Source organism: Petaurus breviceps, unplaced genomic scaffold, assembly GCF_028583685.1.
Source record: "Petaurus breviceps papuanus isolate PSGF00001 unplaced genomic scaffold, PetGlider_PUasm1.0 41, whole genome shotgun sequence".
NCBI lineage: Eukaryota > Metazoa > Chordata > Mammalia > Diprotodontia > Petauridae > Petaurus > Petaurus breviceps.
In genome coordinates this window covers 10,301,919-10,323,417 of record NW_027186320.1, presented here as the reverse complement: position 1 = coordinate 10,323,417, position 21,499 = coordinate 10,301,919, and the positions used below count along the sequence as shown (strand labels likewise).

General features: G+C 33.5%; 1 non-coding gene across 1 annotated transcript; it reads left to right on the top strand.

The window, feature by feature from the left end:
• Positions 1 to 3,984: 3,984 nt before the first annotated feature.
• LOC138171104 (U6 spliceosomal RNA) lies at positions 3,985 to 4,091 on the top strand. Its single transcript, XR_011170796.1, has one exon. It is a non-coding gene; the product is annotated as a U6 spliceosomal RNA (small nuclear RNA).
• The last annotated feature ends 17,408 nt before the right edge of the window (positions 4,092 to 21,499 follow it).

The following is a 21,499-nucleotide window of genomic DNA, read 5'->3' as shown; positions in this document are numbered from 1 at the left end:
TCATTTGCAGGTATATTCATATTTATTTGGCCATAATAATCATCACAATTACCTATAAATCAAACATCTTACCTATTAAATATTGAATTATTATGAACAACCTGATACAATCTTTATAAATGAACATGTATTTTGTAGAATTTATCAATTACTAATCTCAGGAATAAGCCATGATTTAAAAGAAAAACATGTACTTAAATAGATGATTGGTTTGCACAATCACCTATTAGTATAGGTACACCACAACTCATGATATTTTCTAATTCTGTTAGCTTTTTGTCAGTTCCATCTCTGAATCTCTCCACGGTGGATCTATGTGACAGGTAATTTTCTTTTAATTCTCATGATTTTGCATATACCAATCCATTCTTAGAATTTTCCATATATTTTCTCTCAATATCACTACCCATTATCAGATACTTACTCAGTAGTTCAGATGCCATCTAGTCCAATACCCTAATTTTACAAATGATGCCGAAGTTCCATGAATTTACTTTTAATTAGTCACACAAGTATTATGTAGTAGAGTTAGGACATAAATGCCCATCTTCTATCTGATAACTAAGTGTTCTCTTAATGACAACACAATGTTTAATCATGATTCTTTTCTGTTGAGATGTTTGCCGGATTAAATCACTCTCCTCACTTCTTATGTGTAATCTTCTTTGTCAAAATGTTAAAGCTTAATATAAGGAAAACTATCAGCATACTTGACCATATAAGCACAGAAATAATATGATTATTTCAATAAGGAGGCAGAAAAAGCTTTTGAAAAAATTCTACACCTATTCCTATTAAAAGCACTAGAGAGCATAGAAATAAAAGGAATCTTCCCTAACATGATAAGTAGCATCTATCAGAAACCATCAGTAAGTGATATATGAAATGGAGAAAAGCTGGAATTGTTTCCAATAAGATGAAGGGTGAAGCAAGGATGTCAATTATTACCACTGTTATTCAATATTTACTAGAAATGTTAGCTTTAGCAATAAGAGTAGGAAAAAAAGAAATTGAAGCAATTAGAAGAGGCAGAAAAGAAACAAAACTATCACTCTTTGTGCTATGATGGTATAATTGGAGAATATTAGTAAATCAAGTAAAAAAATTCTAGAAATAATTAACAAATATAGCAAAAATGCAGGATATTAAATAAACCGTTATAAATCATCAGCATTTCTGTATATTACTAAAAAAAACCAACAGCAAGAGATAGAAAGATAAATTACATTTAAAGTTACTGTATGCATTGTAAAATATTTGGGAAACATCCTTCCAAAAAGAAGTTCAGAAAATATATGAATACAATTACAAAACACTTTTCACACAAATAAATCAGATCTATATACTTGGAAAATATCAGCTGCTCATGGGTAGGATGAGCTAATATAATAAAAATGACAATTCAACCTAAATTAATTTACTTACTCAGTGCCATACCAATCAAACTTCCATAAAATATTTTAATGAGATAGAAAAAATAACTGTAAAATTCTTCTGGAAGAATCAAAGGTTCAGAATATAATGGGAATTAATCAAAAGAAATGCTAGGGAAGTTGGCCTAGTCATAACATATCTTAAATTGTAATATAAAACAGTGAACCCCAAAACTATTGGTACTTTCTAAGAAATAGCATGGTGGATAAGTGGAATTCATTAGGTAGAGAAGACACAATAATCAATGAATATAGTAATCTACTGTTTATTAAACCCCAAAACTCTAACTTCTGGGATAAAAGCGGACTATTTTGCAAAAACTTATAGGAAAACTGGAAAATAGTAAGGTAGAAACTAGGCACAGACCAACATATGTAAACCATCGTATGGCAAAATAAAGTCAAAATGGGTACATGATTTAGATGTTAAGGCTGATACTATAAACAAATAGGGAAAGCAAGGGATAGTTTACCTTTAAGATTGAAGAAGTGAAGAATTTATGACCAAACAAGAAATAATGAACATTATGAAATGTAAAAAGGGTGATTTTTATTAACTTGAATTATAAAGTTTTTTTTTCACCACAAAGTCAATGCAACCAAAATTAGAAGAGAAACAGAAAACTGGGAAACCATTTTCACATGTGGTGTCTCTAATAAAGGCCTCATTTCTGACATATATAGAAAACAGAGTCAAATTTATAAAACAAAAAAACACATAATTTCCTGATTGATAAATTGTCAAAAGATATGAGCAGGTATTTTTCAGATGAAGAAATTAAAGCTCTCTACAGCCATATGAAAAATGTTGTAAATCGCCACTGATTAGAGAAATGGAAATCAAAACAAATCTGAGGTACCACATCCTATCTATGAGTCTGGCTAACATGACAAAAAAGGAAAATGAAATGCTGGAGAGTATGTGGGAAACTTAAAACAGTAATGCACTGTGGGTTGAGTTGTAAACTGTTCCAATAATTCTGGAGAACAATTTGGAACTATGCCCAAAGGGGGGGGGGGGGAGAACTGTGCATACCTTTTCTCAGCAATACCAATTCTAGGTCTTTATCCCAAAGAGATTCTAAAAATGGGGAAAAGACCCAGGTGTACAAAAATGTGTTGCCCAAGAATTGGAAACTGAGGAGATGTCCCATCAGCTGGGGAATGGCTCAACAAGTTGTGGGATATGGATATAATGGAAAACTATTGTGCAATAAGAAATTATGATCAGGCAGACTTCAGAAAAATCTGGAAAGTCTTTTATGAACTGATTATGAGTGAAGTGAGCAGAACTAGGAGAGCACTGTATTCTATATATAAAATACTATATATATATAATATGTAATTATAATATAATATATAGTTATATAAATGTTTAATATATGCTATATACATTATATACTTATAATACTATATTATAAATGTATATATTTATATGTATATAAAATCAGACACATTACATGATGACTAACTTTGAAGGAGTTAACTGTTCTTAGCAATGGAAAGATCTAAGACAACTCCAAAAGTCTCAAGATGGAAAATGCTATCCACATCTGGAGAAATAACTTTGGAGTCTGAATGTAGAGGAGAACATATTATATGCTTTATTTTTGGTTGTTGTTGATTTGTTTTATTTTCATCTTTCTTATCTTACAACATGGCTAATGTGAATATATGTTAAAATGAATGTATATGTATATGTATATCAGATTGCATATGGACTTGGGGAAGGAAAAGAGGAGGGGGATCATTTAAAACTCAAAATCTTATGGAAGTGAATGTTGAAAAATAAAAAAAATAATTAATTATAAAAGAAAAATGTGCATTGATTAATTGTTTAAAAATATTACAGTCTGCTTATATTTACCATAATTTAAGACCCAAAGTTCTGATTCTTTGTGGGTTCATGAGATTCAAAGATATAAAGAATGATCAGGACAATACTGACATGTAAAATGGTGTTGTTTCTTTGTACAACAAAAGTAACCTGAGAAAAAAATGATGAACCATTCCATAGATAATAATCGACCTTACTCTTTTCCCATCATTCTCAATATTCATTTCCCATCACTGATCACATACCTAGACAATGGCCAATTCTAGTCTTCATGCTATTAGGCTGATCTTTATAGGCTGTCAATGCAATTTAGGAATCGCTAAAGTGTTCTGAGGTTTGATGTAATCCACACAAATGTCTACTGTACTATATATAATAAATGTATCCTTTACTCAGACACTATTCTTCCATCATGTACCTGTTGAACACTAATCAAAAGAATGTATTTCCCTATTTTTATCACTTATATTGATCAGTAGATCATTGAACAAAGGTACCATTTTGGTTTCATCTATTAAAGAAATTTATATGATATCATCAAATGCTCAGGAGAGTCCATATTTTTAAGGGAATTATGAAGGATTTATTTTTGGTATGTTAAATCAAATGTCTTATGAAAATCAATACCACAATAAAAACCATATGGGAGTTATATTCTATAAACATTTCATTATGATGGGAAAGTATAGTCTGCTATAAAAAAAATCATTTGTAGTGCTCCTTTCGGCAGCATATATAGTAAAATTGGAATAATTCAGAGAAGATTAGCATGGCCCCTGTGCAAGGATGACATTCAAATTTGTGAAGCATTCAATATTTTTAATAATTCAATAAAAAGAAAGTTCAAATTGCATATCAAAATAACCCCCAAATCTGTTGCTAATCAGTTTTGTTAAGAAGTTTTTTTTTTTCCCCTCTTCCTTTTTTTTCCCTTTAAAAATAGTTTTTGTTATATGGAGTGATCCCTGTGAAAGGAAAGGTATACTAGAAGAAATTAGTCAATGGAACAACAAATTATACAATAAAAATTTTAAAGTAGTGGTAATCAGGAAAAAAAATCATTTGTAAAAGCTTATTTGCTGGGGGCAGATTGGTGGCTCAGTGAATAGAGCACCAGCCCTGGAGTCATAAAGACCTGAGTTCAAATCTGACCTCAGGCACATAACACTAGTCATGTGACCTTGGGCAAGTCACTTAAGCCCAGTTGCCCTGCCTTCCCCCTTCCATAAAGCAAAAGCCTAATTGATCCTCTTTCATATCTTCACTTGGGATGCTGGCTTAGTAAGTGCAGATACTTCTTAAAGATTTTTTTTTTTGCTTTTTGGAAGGCAATTGCAGTTAAGTAACTTGCCCAAAGTTACACGGCAAGCTTTTTTTTTGTGTGTATGTGTGTGTGTGCATGCGTGTGCGTGTGTGCACGGGTGTTAAGTTTCTGAGGCCGGTACCAAACTCAGGTCCTCCTGACTCAGGGGCTGGTGCTTTACTCAATGCACCACCTAGCTGCCCTTTAAAGACATTCTAAAGGAGAAAAATATCAGTATTGAAAATTGTTCATGTTTTTAATGTTTTTATGGCAATGCTGTTTGTGATTCCCTTCTTTATCTTAAGAAATTTATCAATATACATCTAGAACTAAAAAGGGTCACAAGTACCATTCAAATCAACTCCACTATTTTGCAAATGGAAAAATGTATGTCCCAGAGAGACAGAATAATTTTCTCAAGGTCACACAAATATTAACTATCAGAGGTAGGATTTGAACTCAGGTTTTTTTTTAAATTTCACAGCATAATCTTTTTCACAATATTATCTTGTTTCTCTTTTTATCTCAGATATTTTTTTTTTTTTAGCAATCGGGGTTAAGTAACTTGCTCAAGGTTAGACCGCCAGTTATTTCTGGTTGTGGTGCTGAGTATCTGAGGCCGGGATTTGATCCAGGTCATCCCGACACTGGAGCCGGTGCTCTTACTCGCTGAGCCACCTGGCCGCCCCTTTATCTCAGATATTGCAAAAAAAAAGAGTTCTTACAGTGCTTCCAGATTTTGTTGACTTTAACCAGGTTCTTTTTATTTCCTTTATCTTAAGTTCTATTTGTACTTCATCATAACCATAAAATTAGTGAATGAGGTGTTTGAAGTCAAACATGGTGGTTCTACCATTCTGTATGAGGAAAACATATGGTAGAAGTGCTTGTTATATCCTATTTCTCTTTTTTTCTTCCAGTTTCATTTATATATACTATTGTTATCATATGATCTTCTGAAGAGTCCATCACTCTCTATTTTTCTTATTTTTAATGCATTATTTTTGCTATTTGAATCACATTGTATTGTATTCATTGTTTGATAGTTTAGCACCAAAACTAGTAATTAATTTATTTTGTGTTTTTTTAGGACATTTGTCAAAAATGAGTTCTAGGGGAAAGTCAGGGGTGGTGAATTAGCTTAATCTATAGGGAAAATTCAAAATTGTCTTAACTTGCTTTCCCTTTTCAAAAGATAGACTGTATAAGTAAATAAAATCTATGGTTTTCATGAGGATCTGTTCCTATACCACCTTGCCCTGTCTTCCTTTCATCTACTGGGGATAAAATACTTCAGTAGGTTTTAAATGTCATTTCTTCCAAGATAGAGCATTGCATATTAAGCAGGTCCTATACTTTATTGTATATAATGTATATTATATAATATATTCTAAATAATATAATATAATAAAATATAATGTATAACCTATATTTATGTGAGTATATATTTTCAAGGTAAATTGGGATAGAATCAAAACCTGAAACTTTATAAAATTCCCTTTTTCATTTGTTATATATGCCTAAAGAAATTTGCTATTCTTTTGAAGGGAAATAAAGTTCCTCTGCTGGAATTTTAGTAGCAGTGGAGATATGCCTTGGACAAGAAGAATCTTTGCACATATGTTAGTAACATTTATTAAAAAAAAACTACTCAAAAAGAAGACAAAGGGAATTACTATTCAAATGCACAGTCTTAGAACTACTATTTCAAGTGTGATTTGAAAACATGAAAAAATATGAAAAAAAATCTCTAAGTTTTAATCTCATTTAGTTTTACTAGAGCATAAAATAAATGACTAGAGGGTATAAAAGTCAGGCAATGTGTATTTGGGACTGGGAAGTATATGGCATAAGCAGCAGGACATGGCCCAGAGTCCAGAGCAAGTGATGATTGTCAAAAAATATCTTAGGGAGAATAAAATTATATTCACAGTTATTTGAAAACATATGACACAGACTCCGTAGAAGTTTTCATGTTTAATTTACTTTACATTTTGATGGAGAGACCAGTCACCAACCTCCAGTCAAATGCCCACTTTAACAAGTTCACTATCAAATCTTTTTTTGTACATCTGTATGGATATATTTCTTTTTGAGTCTTCTGTTTAAATGTATATGGCTCATTATATCAGAGCCATTATGTTTTCAGAAATGAATCTGGAAAGATAAAGATCCTTATTAGCCATCTAATTCTCTGTATCCTAAAAAGTGGTTAATTTTAGAAATAACATGTTTTAATCAAAGTAAAGGGAAAGTCTAACTAAAATTCCAGTGGATTTGGCCAAAAACCAGCAACAAGGAATGACCATGTAAGTGTATTGGGTGTCCACAAAAATTCTCAGATGGATATTTAATTGGTTTAATGATTATATTCCAGTTGATTTAGATTATCATGTATATTGTGATAAGGTTTAGCACCTAATTTGATTGTGTCAATTACATGAAAGATGTATGTTTTTTTGATAAGAATGAGAAAGGTACATTGTAAAGAGTGTTAGTTTAGGAGTGGCAAAAGCTTGGTTCTAATATTAGCAATGCCACTTGCAACCTGAATCATTATGGGTGAGTCACTTCAATAATCTGGAACTTAGATCCTGATTAGTAAAATTAGTGTGTTTATATTATAGATGATATTGAAGGTATCCTCCAACTCAAAAATCTTTGACTTTATTAATTCATCAATAGGATTTCCTTTACCTACACAATTTTGTTCATTACATGTTTGATGGGTTGAGAATTCTATTTACAGATAATTGAGTTAGAATATCATTTCAATTTAACTTATTTTATAACTTATAGGTGCGGGACTGCTAAAAATAACATTAAATTATCACTAATAGGAAATCTGAGACACATCTTTGTAGTAGTGGTATACATTAAATTTGGTATTATTCTCTGTCGTTGATTTCTGATTAAATATACCAAGGACTGTGAAATTTGGAGTCATGAACATTGAACAGTTTTTCTATGGGAATGATCTAGCCACTTGCCCATAGAAATTAATAATTCAACTTTGGGGAAAAAGAAAGACTGGGGAAATGTGGGTGTAGATTTGTGTGTGCATGTGTTTATACACACACAAATACACACATACATGTATATATGCATGTGTTTGTATAAAATGATGTACAAAACTGAGTTTATTTCAATAACTTTACATAATGTAATATAGAGTAGCATCAGAATAGGACTTGGAACCTTCTTAACAGGTATCATACAGAATTTTCCAAGGTAAATATATCAGACTAAGGAAATGAACAAAACACAGAATGCATTTATAACTTGAGACATCTATGATTATGGAAAATTTTGTCTAAATGATGCCTAAAAAGAAATCTGAACTGTATCAGGTATTGATTGGCAGCACAGTAAGCCTTTGCAAAATAATTTTACCCAGAAATTTCAGTAAGGAGAACAGAGAAGAAAAGAAATAGGTGATGAGAGAAAGATGTTTTTGAATTTTCCAATTTAGTGTTAAGGAGAAAATGTAGTTAATGTCCTTTTATTTTCAAAGTGAAATATTAAAGATGACTGACATGACATATTTTCAATATAAGTTAAATATAGTAATTTTGAGATATTAGTTTTAATGAGAACACTTCAAGGGTTATTTCACTTAGAAATTGCATTAGCATGGTGAATGCAACAGTGAAAATAGCTTCTCTGGAGACAATATTAATTAAAACACCTGAACTGAATAGTGAAAGAAGGTAAAAACACTAGTCATCAGAGAAATTGTTAACTCGTTGAATTAACTCATATGAATTGTTAATTCATAAACATGAATATGCAAGTATGAGGAATTTTTGGCCAATATGTGGAGAGGAAAACCACTTGTCATGCACCAAATGCATTTTTAGAAATTGAGGGGAAAATATATTTCATAGATGATTAAGGAGACTGATGCATAAATAGAATAAATATACCTTTAAAGAGTAAAAATAATTGAGGAATAATGCTAGAAATATGGTTGAGACACACTCCCTTTATCACACTCCTCTGGCTTCAGTGGAGCTGCTGTTATCAATCTCTGCTGCTCACGCTCCTGCTCCCCCAGAGCAGTTGCCTCCCATTACAGCACCCTTCTTGTGGACTCCTGCTACCACTCATGGATCCTTTCAGCATGCAGCAAAAGGACCACTTTGTAAAGAAGAACTTCAAAAATTTCAGAAATGTGAAATTGATTTCCATGGAAAACTCATCATCCTCTGATGACAGTTGTGTCAGTTTTCCTTCTGATAGTTTTGCAAACACAAGACCTAAATTCAGTTCAGATATCAGTGAAGAAATGGTCAACACATATATATATATATATATATATATGTATATGTATATGTAAAGTGTGAGACTTAAACAAAACTGCTTTTTAAAACTGCTTTTTCTCCCCTTTGTTTTAAGCAGTTCCTATGTAGGGTATTTCAAAATATTTCTTAGACTATATTGTATGGAAAGTTGGCATAAGCGGTAACCTTACAGTGCTTAGCATTTCTGCTTGACTGAAGAAAATAGCAGGCCGTGCACAGAGTTGACTTTAGATTTTACATTCTTCACTGCAAACTGGAAAGTGTCTTCTTGAAGATGGAAGAAATCAAATGGTAATGACAAGAGTACATTCTGATCCTATTTCAGTCTGTGGGATAATATCCATGTTTGGCTTTTAGTGTTAATCAAATTGGATTGAGAGTCAGGAAATTACTGTACTCTGAAGGATTTCTTGTACTTTTCTGTATGTGTAGCATTAGGTCACAGTTCTTATGCAGTGTTGGATCCACAATTAGACCCTGAGTGAGAAAACAAACAGAACTTTGTAAATAGGTCTTTCGATCTGTAATGCTTTTTTATACAAAATTTTATTAATAAAAAGTATTGTTTAAAAAAAGAAATATAGTTGAGAAAGAGTAATAGGAGAAGAAAAATATTTTCCATTTTCTCAAACATGTGAATTAGCAGAAGTATTAGGAGAGGTCATCAGAGGACAAGTTTAGAAGGGATATGGCATTTGCAAGAGAGATGTTATAGTTAAACTAAAATAATGCAAGGAATGCTGTTAGGATATTTCAGAATGTTTCATAATTTTTGGAAAATAGAGTTGAGTTTTCAAGACGTACAACAAATTTAGGTATATAATTCATTATCTCAATTATGGTGAAACTGTCCAAAAGTGGAAAGAGACAGAAGAGAACTGGCATGACTAGATAAAGGACAGCTACTTTCATCTTCAGTGCTGCTAGAATTACCCAAACTGGGAAGCAAATAAACATTAGGAAGATAACTGTTGGATACCCTTTAATCAAAATTAACCAAAATAATGTTTAAGGAGTTTATATTTCTTTTTTAATAAGCAATTGGGGTTAAGTAACTTGTTCAAGGTTAAATGGCCAGTTATTTCTGGGTGTGGTACTAAGTATCAGAGCCCGGATTCTATCCCAGGTCTGACTCTGGGGCTGGTGCTCTTACTGTGCCACCTGGTTGCCCCAAGAGTTTGTATTTCTTGAAGTTAGAAATAGGTTGTGTAATTTTTGTGTTTTGGATTGTTTCTCCATGAGATGGGTCGTGTATACACCATGTAATCTGTCTCCTCAATTGAAGAAGCAGAATTTAAGGCATCAGTGTTGGATATTAATGGAAATTATTTTATTATACATATGACAACTTGGGATTGGCCTTCTAATACCTATTATTTTAGATATTCCTTAGATGTTCACAAGCAATTAAAATATTTTTAATAAATTTTTAAAGATAAATGCATATAGGGTTGCTAGGTGGCACAGTGAATGGAGCACCTGCCCTGGAGTCAAGAGGAACTGAGTTAAAATATGGCCTCAGAAAATTAACACAAAAATCTGCCATGTGATCTTGGGCAAGTCACTTAACCCCAATTTCCCTACCAAAATAAAAGCAAAAATAAAAAAAGAGAAATGCATACAGACTCACTGTTTCACTGAAATGACTTTCTTCCCCATCTCTGCTTATTGGCTTCCCTGCCTTCCTTCAAGTCCCAAATTAAGATTGATCCTATGCAGGAAGCATTTCCAAAACTCTCTTAAATTTTCTCTTCTTCCTATATGTAACAATTTGCTTGTTGCTGCTCCCACATGCCAGCTGAAGGCAGGCACTGTTTTTGTCTTATTTTTGTTTTTGTATTCCCAGAGTTTAGCACAGTTTCTGACTTAATAGATTTTTATTGACTGGCTGTCTCTCTAGATCCTGCCCAACAGTATATAAAGGAACTAACTAAATAAAAATAGACAGTATTCATCAACAATGTAGCAAAATGATAGTAAGAACACATTATATACAAGGAGAGAATGGGGTACCCATATATACTGGGAGTGTTTGTGAACCCTCTTCAGGTCCTTCTTTTTTAACCTATTTCTCAATATTATTATTTAACGTGATTGGGTCTTCTAAAACAATAGCTTTGTGAATATTCAGATTCCTATATTTAATTCAAGCATTATGGCCTAATGAGGAAAATGTCCCATGACAATATTTATGAAATAAACATAAAATATACTCCAGATTTTTTTTTGCCATTTCAGAACATTTGACACTTTGGGAAAACCAAAGACTGCTTTTGAGTGGATTGAATTAAAGCATTTATTTTCTCTAGAGCCTTGAGAAAAATCTGATATTCAAACACATTTCAGAATAATAAATGTTTTAAAAGTAATGTGTTTCATTCAGATAGATTTTTTAGCCATTCCCCAAATGATGGGCACATTCTCACAGAAATGGCTTTGATGAATATTTTTGTATATATGAGTTCCTTTGATTTCTTTGGAGTCCAAGCTTTAGAGTTTCATAAAAATAAAACTTCAGGGGCAAACCTTTTTATATCAGTTTGATTTTATTTGCACTTCCACATTTTGTCATTCCCCAAGTCTTTCTTTCCACCACTAAGAAGTCAAGAAATGCAAAACCTACTAAAATATAAAACCATGTAAAACAATTGGCTGCATTAGTCAGGTTCCCAATTGTAAAAAAATGAATATAAAAGTATTCAATTTGCAATATGAATCCATCAGTTCTGTATTTGGAAGTAGATAGCAGTCTTAAATATGAATCTTTTGTAATTATGGTGGTTTATTGTGTTGAACAGAGTTATTAAGTCTTTCACATTTGATTATCTTTGCACTATTATTGTTACAGTTAAAGTTGTTTTCCTAGTTCTGCTGACTTCACTTTGCTTTAGTTCAAATAAAACTTCCCAGATCTTTCTGAAATTATCCCCTTCATAATTTATTGAGCACAATAGATTTCCATCACATTCATATACAAATTGTTCTTACTTTATGAGAATTCACATTATGAAAACTCAACTTCATGTAAAGAATTCTGAAGGAAATCCATGTTTATAAAAATTATAAAAATTCTTCACACAAATCAGATATAATATTTTAAGACACTGTGTGATGAGGGGAGCATAAATGTCAGTGGGAAGTTAAGAAGCATCTCTAAGTCACTTCTATGCCTCTCCTTATGTTCAAGAATGATCCTTATATTTTCACCATAGTTTTTGGCAAGCATCTCTTGAGTAGAAAAGTGAACGAACTTTTAAGCAGAAGCCAATATGTATACAAATAAATGAAAATTATTAGAAAATATAAAAGAGGACCACAATTATCATTGATAACAAATGAACTTAATCTTGCAGAGAAGGTGCTATTCTAGAGACAGAGGAAATATTAACTCTGTGGAGAGAAAAGCAGAGTCAAAAAGATATTTCTGTAAGTTTGATGACAATTCAAGGCAACGTTCTAAGTCTTAAAGATTTAAAGGCAAATACCCTGATGGAACAAAGATAATTAGAGCAATCAATGGTTGGTTGCATGATTTAAAAATTGCACAGGATTCCGTAATGTGCAAGTCGGGAGAGGATACTAGTACAGATATTTTAGCAGTAAAGAAGTTCCCAGAATTCCTTCAAAAAGGTGGAGAGGAGGAAAGGGTTGTTATTGACTAGGGTATATCTTTATTATGGATAAAACTAGTTTATTTTATGGAAAAACATGTCACTTTGAACCTATATCTTAGTGGAGGAAAAAAAAAACTAGGTGGGGGCTTAAAGTTTTTAAAAAATAGCGTATCTCTTCTGCTTGGAGGAAAACCATCTAGGGCTTGCAAATTAAAACATGTTCTATTGCACCACTCAGAAAATGCCAGAGCATTTAAAGAGATCAGCAAGGTAATTCTAGCTGTGCATTTTTTTTTTGCATTTTGAAGAGGACTGTGACATCAGGGAAATGCTACCATGACTTGCAGTACACTTTGATTTGAGTGAGGAAAGACTGTGCAAGGTTACCAGTCTTGCTTTCTCCTCCAGAATCATCTGGGTCCAGTGCATCAGGATGACTGGAGATGGCCCAGGATGGAATGGAAGACTCTAGCCCTTTTAGGCTAAGGCCTTTTCATGTTCTCACTTTGCATGAGGTAATATTCATTCAGAGAATAGGTCTCTTAAAGAATTGAGTCAAGGCATAGCAGCTTTAAAAAAAAAAACAAATCAAACTGGGAGAAGACATTCAGGATTGCTGGTCAAAAAATAAACAGCTGCTAATGACATTCACTCTGAGACAGGAGGGCCCAAAATGTAACCAATGTGTGCTTTGGCAGAGACCTATTGTTGTCCAATCTTCCAGAGTTAAATTGGTTTAAGGTTTTGGTATTTGATAAAAGAGATGGAAAGGTTGTGTTTGTTCTTTACTTTTGAAGAGGACCAAGACATAAGGGAAATGATGACATGACTTGATGTTGACTTTTATTTGAGTGAATGAGGACTGTGCTGGGTCGCATTTGACAAATTTGAGCATTTTTTTAAATGGGTTATAGAAAAGTTGAAGTTCTTCCCATGAGAGCTCTGCTCATATCCTTGTGCTTTTTATCAATCATGGGGTGACTCTTATTCTTATAGATTTGAATACAGTGTTCTGGAAATGAGATTTTTATCAGAGAAACTTGCTTCAAAATTATCATGCCAAAGAAAATGATGAAAAATATTTTTATTGGAGAACACTGTAAAGCCTTGCTTAAACTCATGCAGGATGAAATAAGAATCAAAATAATTTATACTAAAACAGCATTGTAAAATCTCATTTATGCTTTTATGATAAATTATACTAAAACAACATTGTAAAAACAACAACAAAAAACAAAAATCAAAGTTTAAGACAAGAACTTTGATTAAGTCAACGACCAACAGTGATTTCAAAGACTAATGATGAATGATATTTGTTGCAAGTGTTTTGTTTTTTTTGTTTTAAATTTGAAAGAGGAAAAATTAATGTTTGATAACTGAAAAAAGTAATTTATACAAAATTAATTGAGTGATATTGTTCTTATGAATATTTCTTTTCTGGTCTAAATATTCTATATAGAAATCTTAGTTTACAATTCATTGAAGTGGAAAACTTACCTGTTTTGCTTTACCCAAGACCTTTAATTTCTCAAACTAACTATATTATTTAAATGCCTCATTGAACTTTGAAGCAATCCTGAGATTCTAAGAACTATGCTTCAAAGAGTAAGTCAAAGTAGGAACTAAAAAGCTAAACAATTTCATTTTAGTACCATTTGTCATGTAGTTATAGCTGATAAAGAAAAGAAAAGAAATCTTGGAACCAAAATCCTCTCAACCCATTTTCAAATTGGTATATATACTTTTTTTTTCTGAGAAGACAACCTTAGCAACATTCAGTGGAATTCATTTCCATTAAGTGTAAAGGTAATAATATTTTTTGACCATAATTAATGAAGATCCTCTGCTTAGTTGTAAAGGGTTATGACTTACACAACACATTTTGAGGAATAATTTCACCCTTGTGAAATCCTTAATATGCGAAATATTGAAGTGTCTTGATACCTACTAGTAACATGGGATGTTGCAATATAGCAGTATTATGTACACAGAAAAGACAGAATTATTTTGGCTTCCCAATGTGCAGACAGTGATAGATAGGAATAGATAATATTACTATGGGGCCATTTCTTATTTGTAAGTGGAGTTCTGCAGTTCTAGGAAAGAATTTAAAGTATATACTCATTATAATATACATATATACATATGTATATGCATACTTGTATATATACACTTGTGTGTATCTGAATTATTAATAAACTATTAGGACCAAAAGGATTCTCATGAGATCATCTTATGTAGGAATTTTTAATCTGGGTACATGAACATTAAAATTTGATAATCATATTTCAGCATAATGTTCTTCTTTGTAATAATTTGCCCTCCCAACCCCCAACTATGGCCTCTGTCTTTTGCATTGAAGACATCCTATGGATTACTCATTCACTAGTATGTTGTCTTGGCCAATTTGTGACCTCCGTCTTCACTCCAGGCCTTCTGAGGTAGCCCCCTTGATTCAACCTGCTGACTTTTGCCTTCTAACTTCACATTTATATTAGACCCTTCCAACTTTGTTATCTGTTGTCTTCCTGATCCCAAGCCTTCCCAAATTATTCTGCTTTAGTAAGTACTCAATGTTGTTAACTTTTCCCTTTGTGCTCAAGGCCTTCTCAACTACTATGACTACTTCAAGAGCAGACTTGTCTCTAAATACTAACTCCTGCTGCTTGAGTTATCTGTTAACAAGAGTGCCTCTACTTTCCTCTTACTCTCCTTAACTTTTCAGTCTGATTTCTGACTTTATCATTCAACCAAAACAGTGTGTTTTTTTTTCAAAGTTACCCACAATATACTTGTTAAATCTAAGGGTATTCTCTTAGATTTCACCCTTCTTGACCTCTCTACAGCCTTTGACAAATTACCTTCTTGATATTTGTCTCTACACCTTTTTGGCTCTGCTCTTCCTTTGTTCTCTCTCCCTATCCGTGTGATTGCTTCTTCTCGTGCTCTTTTGCTGAATCTGCATTAAGATTGTCTTCATACAACATGAATGCCTCCCAGGGCTCTATCTTGAGACCCCTTCTCTTCTATATTATATCTCAGCAGATGATTCTTAGAATTATTTATCCTTAGCTAACTTCTATCCTAACATTGTCTTTCCTATGTCCAACTACTTATTGAAAATCTAAAACTATATATTCTACGCAGCAGACGCAGGCCAGGAAGGTGCGGCAGAAGCAGGCCGGGAAGGGGCCTGATCAACTTGGAGGGCAAGTCTTCCCACCAACCACAAGGTCTACTACCAAGCCTATCACCAAAGGTCTGGGACTGGAACGAGCAAGGTAAGAAGCAAATACAGGGGCCACAGTACTGGACAGCAAACACTCCTGGAGCTACCACTTCATAGCCCAGAAATTTTGTTTTTAAAAGCCCCTTTCAGGACCTCCAAAGACGAGGATGACAGAGTGAACCCCACTTGCTCCAAACCCCACCTCTGACCCTAAAAACATAGTAACTATTACCCAGGGCAAAACCCTCTACAATAAAGGCTTGGGATCCTAGAGGAAGGGCGTGGCTAGGACCCTGCCCCAAAATGGGTAGAAAGCACACTACAAAGACAAAGACTTTGGAGTTCTACTATCCTCAGAGGTAGGAACCAACCTCAGTGGGAGACAATGTGGACTCCACACCCACAGCTGAAACTTCAACAGGGAATGGGTCCCAAGCACAGAGGGCTCTCCTAAATGAGATCAAAAGGAACTTTGAAAACAAAATGAGAGAGATAGAAGACAAAATGAATAATTCTCTCAAAACGAAAATAGCAGAATTAGAAAAACATTATAATGAGGAAAACATCTCTCTAAAAAGAAAAGTGTATGATATAGAAAAGGAGCTTCAAAAATTAACCAAGGAAAATGATTTGCTAGAAACCAGAATTAACCAAATGGAAACAAATAACTCTATGAGGAACCAAGAATTAGCCAAGCAAAACAACAAGAATGAAAAATTAGAAAAAGAGGTAAAATACCTCAAAGAAAAAATAACTGACCTGGAAAACAGATCCAGGAGAGATAATCTGAGAATAATAGGACTACCAGAAAATTATGATGAAAAAATGAGCCTGGACAACATTCTCCAAGAGCTCGTTAAGGAAAATTGCCCTGAGATACTAGAACCTGAGGGGAAAATAGAAATCGAGAGAATCCACCGGACACCTGCTGTAAGAGATCTCAAACTGAAAAATCCTCGAAATGTTGTGGCCAAACTCCAGAACTTCCAGATAAAAGAGAAAATACTTCAAGCAGCCAAAAAGAAACAATTCTAATATCGAGGGTCCACAGTGAGGATTGCACAGGATTTGTCAGCCTCTACACTGAAAGATTGGAGGCAGTAGAATACAATTTTCCAGAAGGCAAAAGAGCTCGGATTACAACCAAGGATCACATACCCAGCGAGACTGAGCATATTCTTCCAGGCAAAGAGATGGTCATTCAATGATATAACAGAGTTCCAGACCTTCTTGATAAAAAAGCCAGAACTCAATGGAAAATTCAACCTCCAATTACGAGATGCAACAGTGACTTAGAAAGGTAAACAAGGAGAACACACACACACACCCTGCTATTTGATAAGAGCAAACTGGTTATAGATAAGTAGACGGTATGACTATAAAATACACAAAATGATGATTTTTAAAAAATCTTGTTAAGGGCTACAAAGGGACTGCAATGGAAGGAAGAGAATGGTTGAAGTGGAAAAGGGTAAATTATGCCACTCATAGAGGCATAAAAACTGTATAGCAGAGGAAAAAAAGGGAGGGTGTTGCGAAGCATAAGAACTTTTCCCTCATTTGTTCTGGTACAAGTAGGGAATAACAACCAGATAAGCATAGGACACTATAGAGAAGAAACGCAAAAAGTATCATTTTAGAGGGAAAGAGGGGAATGAGAGGAGCTTCACATGAGATTTGTTCCTGTCATTCTTGATGCAAAGAAAAAATAGCATACTGCATTAAGTATAACAATATCCTACAGGCAGTAGGAGGGGGAAGGGTTACTAAAGTGGGGTGGGAGTGGTTTGTAGGGAGGGAAGTAGTAAGGGGAAAGAGGAGGAAAAGAGAAAGGGCCGAAAAAAGAACACTGAGGGAGGCGGTGGTCAAAAGGAAAACTATTAAGGGGGGAAGGGAGAAGGGAGGGAAAATATGAACACTAACAGGGGCAGGAATAGGATGAGGAGAAAGAAATATATAACAATCATAACTGTAAATGTGAATGGAATGAACTCTCCCATAAAATGGAGATGGATAGCAGAATGGATTAGAAATCACAATCCTACAATAGGCTGTTTACAAGAAACAAATCTGAAACAGAGGGATACACACAAGGTAAAGGTAAAAGGTTGGAGAAAAATATATCATGCCTCAGCTAAAGTAAAAAAAGCAGGGGTAGCAATCCTTATCTCTGATAAAGCAAATGCAAAAATTGACCTAATTAAAAGAGATAAGGAAGGAAAATATATCCTGTTAAAAGGCATCATCGAGAATGAAGCAATATCACTACTTAACATATATGCACCCAGTGGTATAGCATCCAAATTCCTAGAGGTGAAGGCAAAAGAATTAGAGGAAGAAATAGATAGCGAAACTATACTAGTGGGAGAGGTTAATCTCCCCCTATCTGAACTTGATAAATCCAACCTCAAAATAAACAAGAAGGAAGTTAAGGAGGTGAACAGGATTTTAGAGAGGATAGGTATGATAGATCTCTGGAGAAAACTGAATGGGGATAAAAAGGAATATACTTTCTTCTCAGTGGTTCATGGCACATACTCAAAAATTGACCATGTTCTAGGGCATAAAAACCTCACTATTCTATGCAGTAAGGCAGAAATATTAAATGCATAGTTCTCAGATCATGATGCAATAAAAATTATATGCAATAAAGGGCCCGGGAAAGACAGACTAAAAACTAATTGGAAATTAAACAATTTAATCCTAAAGAATTAGTGGGTCAAACAAGAAATTATAGAAACAATCAGTAATTTCATTCAAGAGAATGATAATTATGAGACAACATAACAAAATCTGTGGGATGCATTAAAGGCAGTTCTTAGGGAAAGTTTTATATCCCTGAGTGCATACGTGATTAAATTAGAGAAAAAGGAGCTCAATGAATTGGGCATGCAATTAAAAAACCTAGAAAAAGAACAAATTCAAAATCCCCAATTAAATACTAAATTAGAAATATTGAAGACAAAATGAGAGATTAATAAAATCGAAATTAAGAAAACTATTTAACTAATAAATAAAACCAAGAGCTGGTTTTATGAAAAAACCAACAAAATTGATAGACCCTTAGTCAATAGATAAAAAAAAAGAAAGAAGAAAACCAAAGTATGAGTATCAAAAATGAAAAGGGTGAATCTACCTTCAACGAAGAGGAAATCAAAACAATAATTAGGAATTATTTTTACCAATTGTATGCACATTAATTTGACAATCTTAGGGTAATGACTGAATATTTAGCAACTTACAAGTTGCCCAGATTAACTGAAGAGGAAGTAAATTACTTAAATAATCCCATCTCAGAAGAAAGAAATTGAGCAAGCCATCAGTGAGCTCCCTAGGAAAAATCTCCAGGGCCAGATGGATACACTAGTGAATTCTATCAAACATTTAAAGAACAATTGATTCCAATACTCTACAAACTTTATGGGAAAATTAGTGAAGAAGGAGTCCTACCAAATTCTTTTTATCACACAAATATGGTACTGATACCTAAATCAGGAAGAGATAAAACAGAGAAAGGAAATTATAGACCAATCTCCCTCATGAATATAGATGCAAAAATTCTAAATAAAATACTAGCAAAAAGACTACAGCAACTTATCTCAAGAATAATACACTTTGATTGGGTAGGATTTATTCCAGGAATGCAAGGATGGCTTAATATTGGGAAAACCATCAGTATAATTGATCATATCAACAATAAAACTAGCAGAAACCACATGTTCATCTTAATAGATGCAGAAAAGGCTTATGACAAAATACAACATCCATTCCTATTAAAAACTTTAGAAAGTATAGGAATAAATGGAGCCTTCCTTAAAATAATAGGTAGCATCTATTTAAAGCCATCAGCAAGTATTATATGTAATGGGGAGAAGCTAGAAGCATTTCCCATAAGATCAGGGGTGAAACAAGGGTGTCCACTATCACCCCTCTTATTCAATCTGGTACTAGAAATGTTAGCAGTAGCAAATAAAGAAGAAAAAGAAATCAAAGAAATCAAGTTAGGCAAAAAAGAGACCAAGCTATCACTCTTTGCAGATGGTATGATGATATACTTAGAGAATCCTAGAGAATCAAGTAAAAAACTACTTGAGACAATAAATAAATTTGGCAAAGTTGCAGGATATAAAATAAACCCACATAAACCCTCAGCATTCTTATAAATTTCCAATGGAATTCAACAGCAAGAAGGAGAAAGAGAAATCCCATTTAAAGTTACTGTAGACATTATAAAATATTTAGGAATCTACCTGCCAAAGCAAACCCAGGACCTGTATGATCATAACTACAAAACACTTTTTACATGAATAAAGTCAGATCTAACTAATTGGAAAAATATCAATTGCTCATGGCTGGGTCGAGCTAATATAATAAAAATGACAATTTTACCTAAATTAAATTATATATTCAGTGCCATACCAATTAATTTACCAAAAAACTACTTTATAAAGTTAGAAAAATAGTAACAAAATTTATTTGGAAGAATAAACGGTCTAGAATATCAAGGGAATTAATGAAAAGAAATGCTAGGGAAGCTGGACTAGCTTTACCAGTTTTCAATCTGTACTATAAAGCAGCAGTCATCAAAACTACTTGGTACTGGCTGAGGAATAGAGCAGTGGATCAATGGAATAGATTAGGCACATGAAATTCAGAAGTCAATGACTATAGTAATCTATTGTTTGATAAACACCCAGACCCTGGTTTTTGGGATAAGAACTCACTATTTGACAAAAACTGCTGGGAAAACTGGAATATAGTATGGCAGAAACTGGGCATAGACCATTATCAAAAAACATATACCAAAATCAAGTCTAAATGGGTTCATGATCTAGGTATAAAGGTTGATACTGTAAGCAGTCTGCTAAAATAAGGAATAGTTTACCTATCAGACTTGTGGAGAGGGAAGGACTTTGTGACTAAACAGGAATTAGAGAACATTATAAAATGTAAAATGGATAATTTTGACTACATGAAATTGAAAAGTTTCTGTACAAACAAAGCCAATGTAACCAAGATTAAGAGGGAGGTGGGAAATTGGGAAAGAATCTTTACAACCTATGTCTCTGACAAAGGACTCATTTCTAATATATACAGATAATTGCGTCACATTTATAAGAATACAAGTCATTCCCCAATTAAATGGTCAAAGGATATGAACAGTTAGTTTTCAGAGAAAGAAATTAAAGGTATCTATAAGCACACGAAGAAATGCTCTAATTCCCTATTGATTAGAGAAATGCAAATGAAAACAACTCTGAGGTACCACATCTCACCAGTCAGATTGGCTAAGATGAAAAAACAGGAAAATGACAAATGCTGGAGAGGATGTTGGCAAACTGGAACACTAATGCATTGTTGGTGGAGTTGTGAACTGATCCAACCTTTCTGGAGAGCAATCTAGAATTATGCCCAAAGGGCTATAAATACTTTCATACCCTTTGATCCAGCAATACCACTCCTACGGTTATATCCCAAAGAGATCATAGAAATGGGAGAAAGACCCATATGTACAAAAATGTTTATAGCAGTTCTTTTTGTTGTGGCAAAGAATTGGAAATTAAGGGGATGCCCATCAATTGGGGAATGGCTGAACAGGTTGTCGTATATGCATGTTATGGAATACTATTGTGCTATAAGAAACGAGGAGCAGGCAGTCTTCATATTTACCTGGAGAAGCTTAAAGAACTGATGCTGAGTGAGAAGAGTAGAACCAGGAGAAATTTGTACACAATTACAGACACAACCTATGTGTGATGACCAACTTTGAGAGACTGGA